Raw genomic sequence first — 6000 nt, 5'->3', positions numbered from 1 at the left:
CCACACTGCAGAAGTGCTTTTGACCACAGACTTCAACATCTATCACTAAATCTGTAATTTCAGGGCTTCAAAAGAATTGGTGTGCTTTACCTTGGTTGTTTGATTATTCTCAGCCACATAGATCCAATTGGCACATGACTGTCCTTTGCACTGGTGGCTCAGGGCCTGGTTGTACATATACATAACGCAGGGAACTTTTGAGAAATAGAGATTTATAGAGCCTATTTCAAACCTTCTGTATCAGAACTTGGGGGAGTGGGCATAGGAATCTGCAGTTTGGTTTTGCTTAAAATTCCTCTGATGGTTATGATGCCACTGATTGGGAGACAGCTTTGAAACATTTCTCTGCAGTCACAACAGTAGTATAAACCCTATGTGCCATGCAGACAAGTGCTGTGCTAAAATTGTTGACATCCTTGTTCTAATTAACAGAATATAACTATGTAAATGAATATTGTGCCCTTACTATTTTATTTATATATATATATATATATATATATATATATATATATATATATACACACACACACACACACACACACACACACACACACACACAAATGTGATTTGTTAATCTTGTCATTCTATTTTTACTTTTTTAGGAATCTCCATAGTATTTTTCATGATGGTTGCAATAATTGACATTTCCACAAATGTTGTGCAAGTGTTCCCTTTTTCTACATCCTCTCTATTATGTTTTACATGTTAAATTTTCCCTGAAGGCCATGTGCTAAAGGCTTGGACCCCAGCTATTCGAGCTGTTAGGAAATGGTGGAAACATTAGAAAGTAGGCCTAGTTGGACAAAATAGGTCCCAAAGGTGTGCCCTTGAGAAGTTTCCTTTGTCCTTGGCTCCCATCCTCACTTCTAGTTACCATGAGGTAAACTATATGTGTTCCACCATATCCTACCCACTATAATGTACTGCTGCCTTGCCAAAGGCCCAAAGCAATAGGACCAAGTGACCATGGACTAAAACCTCTGAAACTCTGAACCAAAGTAGATTTTTCCTCCTTTAAATTAATTTTCTTAGGTATTTTGTCACAGTGCTAAAAATCAAACAGAAAATTGGTACAGAGAGGTGGCATCATTGCTGTAACGATTCTGACCATAGCTTCAGAAGCCTTTGGAACTGGTTTGTGGGAGAAGTTTAAAAAGGTTTTGAGATGCAGGCTAGAGGAGCCCTAGAATGTTGGGAGTCTTAATGTATGAATCTGGTGTGAGCTCAGAAAACCAGAATACTAATAGGATTGCAAAAAGTAAAGACTGTGCTCATGAGATTCCAGATGGAAATACTCTATTGGGAATTTGAGTAGAGGTTATTCATATTACATTCTGGGAAAGAACTTGTTTACAATTTATCCGTGACTGGAGACCTTGTGTGAGGCTAAGTTTGAAGATGATTGTAAGGTCCTTGCTTAGCATCTGGATGGCCATCTTAAGTGACAGCCAACATTTTAAGAGAAATTTCTCTTTCCCGCCTACGGGCATTTCTGAGAAAGGCTCACCACTCACTCCCTTATACCAACCCCAATCTTAACCAACCACATTAGGACCGCCTGGCTCTAATACCTGAGCCTGCCCCATAAAAGTTCCAGCACCCAAGCCTCTGTCACTTCTCTCTGTCTATGAAGAGATGGCCTTTATGTGTCAGCTCTAACAAATAAACTCTCATATGTATCTCTGCCTGGTCTCTTTCATTTCTCACCTGTCTCCCGCTTCCTCATTTTCCTTTTATTGGTGCCAAGACCCAGGATCAGGTTCCCCAGTGTGCCTGCTCCCCTCTTCAAGGGTCACTGAGCATCGCTAGCCCCAGATCTGGATTCCATCATGGGACCAGGCCCTCCATTCTGCCAATGCCCTCTCTGTACCCACCATTGGATCCCTGTCTCCAGTCAATCTAAATGACCTATAGGTCCCAGGAAGTGACCAACGATTGCTGGAACTCCCAGGGTTACCATGTGGTCAGGGGCATCCCCAGGCACAGCTTTCACAGCTACAGCTGATCCGTACTGTCAACTGGATCTATAATTTGTCTGTTATTTGGGTCCTGGGTTTTGAGAAAAACTACTGAGGGTGATTGGGAGTTGTTCCTGGTGAGACCTCTCGGCCGTGGGTTAATCTCTACAGCTTCTGCCCCTACATAGTCCCAGTCAGGTGCCCAAGTGCCTCTATGGGCCCTTCCCCCGATGCTTACCCAGTGGTGGTGACGACCCCCTGAGCATAACCATCCTCTCGTCTAGGTGATACTAGAGACTGGGGGACACCTCACCTCTAAACTCATCTCCTACACACCATGGGCGGCTCGTCATCCATTCCCTCCCTTAGTCCCCTAGGCTGCCTCCTGGCTAACCTGGGGTCTCTCTCTCTGTTTCACCCCAGACCTAAACCCCCCAAAACTTATCCATTTGTGCAATCAGATCTGGCCTCAATATTCTTTGGACTCTAGATGGCCACTTGATGGCACTCTAGATCCCAATATTATCAGGGATCTTTTCAACTATTGTGAGTGTTTGGGAAAATGGAAAGAGATATCATACGTTCAGGCCTTCTCCTCTCTATGTTCTGAGCCCTCTCTCTGCAACTGTGGCTCTCCCGCACAAGTCCTCTTAGCTCTCACCTCCCCTACGCTTGCTTCCAAAGGGACAGAAGATCCTGGGTAGGATCTCCTTTGACCCAGTGGATGAGCCCCTGCTACATCACAATTCTCTTTCTAATGGAGCCTCCATAGCAATTGTCCCCATGGTCCCTCCACCCTTTTCTCCTCCTGCCACACGCTCACAGGCTGCCACTGCCCAACCCACATCTCTGTGTCCTCTATGCGAGGTGGCTGGGGTAGATGGTGTAATCCTGGTTCATGAGCCTTTGTCTTTGTCAGGTTTTTCACAGATAGTAAAGCAGCTTGGGTCCTATACTTCAAGTCCCACCACATGTATCAAAGAGTTTCAGTACATGACTCAATCATATAATTGGACCTCCCATGATGTCTATACGATCTTGTCTAACACCCTCCTGCCTGAGGAGTGCAGGTGAGTTTGGGAGCAAGCTAGAAATTATGCTGATGAGGTACATCAGACCTCCCCTGCCATTCGATTGGCACTGAAGCAGCCCCTGATTGGGACCCCAACTGGGATTATAGTTCGCCTGGAGGAGTAACTAGTAGAAACCAATTCATTACTTGCCTCATGGCAGGACTTAGAAAGGCAGCCCATAAAGCTATCAATTATGAAAGTCTCCAGGAAATCTTCCAAGGTAAGAATGAAAACCTTTTTAGACCGCCTGACCAAGGCTTTATTACAATATACTAACCTGGACCCTGAGACTCCAGATGGGAGACCACTGCTAATGATCTACTTTTCCTCCCAGAGTTTCCCCAATATTAAGGCCAAACTAAGGTGCCTCGAGAGGGGGCCACTAAGTCCCAAAGCTGAGGTTCTGGAAGTGACCTTTAAAGGTGTATAACAAGAGAGACGAGAAGGCCCAGAAGCAGAAATATCAGATGCTTGCTCAAGCCGTCTGTCTGGCCTTAGCATCTGTCCCTGGTTCCACTGGCCCACAGAAGGGTCCCTCGCCAAACCCTGTTTTATGTGTAGTCAGATGGGTCACTGGACTCGTACGTGTCCCAAGCCTCACAAGCCTCCAGACCCTTGTCCTAAATGCCATCAGAAGAGACACTGGGCTATTGACTGTCCCTGAGCCCACAGCGGCCCCCAGCCATCTGGCCCTTCTGGTTCCCCTTTCCAACTCTTAGGACTGGCTGCAGAGGACCGACGAGGCCCAGGTCCCCATCACTGACACTACCAACCCTCCATGGGAACCCAGGGTAACTCTGTATTTCAGGTGGGCCTGCCTCCTTCCTCCTAGACACCAGGCGACATATTCAGTCCTCAAGGAGTTCTGAGGGCTACTACTCGTTCTGTGACCTCTATTTTTGAGGTAGAGTGTACACCTTCCCAACCCTAGAGACACCTAGCCTTGTTTATGCCTTTGCCTCTCTAAGTTTTACTGACTCCTTTTTGGTCACTCCACAGTGCCCTGTTCCCCTTATGGGAAGGGACATCCTCACAAAGTTGGGGCTATGCTTTCCTTCTACCCTCATATTTGCTTCCATCCAGACTCGCCTGCTGCTCCCCTGATCCTCACCCTACCTTAGGACCATACCCTATTCTGTCTGCCAGTGCCTTCTCATTACCCCCGTCCAAGGTGGACCCTACTGTCTGGGACATTTCAAGTCCTGCTATCACTTCACACCACGAGCCCATTCACATCCGTCTCAAAAACCTCTCCGTTTTCTGGCCCAATCACAATATCTGCTCTTCTGACAAAAACTCTTAGGCCTATCATTCAAGACCTCTTGTGAAAAGGATCCCTTAGACCTACTCATTCCCCTTATAACACCCCATCTTGGCAGTAAAAAAGCCTAATGGTTCCTACCACTTGGTCCAAGAGCTCCGTTCCATCAACTCTCCAGTCGTCCCTATCCATCCCGTGGTAACCAATGCTTGTACCCTTCTCTCCACCACCCCTTCCAGGACCTCTTACTGCTCAGTACTAGACCTGAAAGGTGCCTTCTTCTCTATTCCCCTCCATTCTGACTCTCAAGACTTTTTCGCCTTTACATGGATAGACCCTGAGTCTTATAACTCAGCTGATGTGGACAGTTCTCCCCCAAGGGTTCTGAGACAGCCCTCATGTCTTCAGACAAGCCTTGGCTAAGGACCTAGTGTCCCTATATCTCACTCAGTCTGTGGTGCTACAGTATGTTGATGACCTCCTTCTTTGCAGTCCCTGCCTTGAGGTCAGCCATCAGGACACCTGTAAACTTCTTCACTTCCTTTCTGCCTGTGGTTATAGGGTTTCTCCATCCAAGATACAGCTCTCCTTGGCAATGGTGACAGACCTAGGCCTCCTCCTGATCCCTACACACACAGCCATTATGGTTGATAGAAAGAGCCTTATCACTAATATACCAACGCCCTCTACTAAGGAAGAAATTCTCTCCTTTCTGGGTGTGGCAGGATTCCTTAGAGCTTGGATTCCTAACTCCTCCATATTGGCTAAGCCTGTATATGATGCGGCCCGGGACCCACTCTCTGAACCCCTATTGCACTCTGTTACAAAGCCCCTCACCAGGCTCCAGCAGGCCCTCTCTCCATCTCCCTGAGCTCACACGCCCATTTCACCTTTAGGTGGCTGAAAAACAGGGATTTGCTCTAGGGGTCCTCGGACACATGCTGGGGCCAACCTTTGCCCCATGTGGCTTATCTATTGAAGGGTCTTGACCCTACTGTTTGGTGATGGACCCCTTGTCCGTGAATGTTGGCCTCAGCCTCTCTACTCATTAACAAGTCAAAGAAAGTCACCCTTGGGGCCCCACTCACCATCCCGGCTCCCCGTCACCTAAAGGATCTCCTCACTTACACGGGCTTACATCCCCCCCCCACCTTTGATCTCTACAGGTTTCCCTGGTGGAAGATCCAGTCTTACTCTCCACACGTGCTCATCTTTAAACCCTGCTACTCTCCTCCCTGCTCCTCAGGACTCTTCCGCCTCTCCTCCTCTCACCCATTCATGTTCTGAAACTCTGGAGGAGCTTCTTCCACATCCTTCCCCGACACAGGAAGGCCCCTGCTCCAGGCAACATGCACATGGTTACAGACGGTTCCACCTTCCTTCAGGAGGGAGTTCCTCAGGCAGAGTATGCTACAGTCTCTCTAACCTTGGCTGTGGAAGCCACTCCCCTCTCCAATAATACATGCAATCAGCAAGCTGAACTGGTTGTGCTCACCAGGGCCTTCACTCTGGCAAAGGGAGGCTCCCTCCATGTCTACACTGACTCTAAATACACTTTCCACATACTTCTCTCCCACTCTGCTATCTGGATGGAGCGTGGATTCCTTACTACCAAGGGAACCTCAATTACTAATGCCCCCTTTACCTCCGATCTCCTTCAAGCCTCAGAGCTTCCCACTGCCATTGGAACTGAAGGATGGCAGCTAAG

This window comes from Marmota flaviventris, chromosome X (assembly GCF_047511675.1).
Source record: "Marmota flaviventris isolate mMarFla1 chromosome X, mMarFla1.hap1, whole genome shotgun sequence".
Lineage (NCBI taxonomy): Eukaryota > Metazoa > Chordata > Mammalia > Rodentia > Sciuridae > Marmota > Marmota flaviventris.
This window is presented reverse-complemented; position numbering follows the sequence as displayed.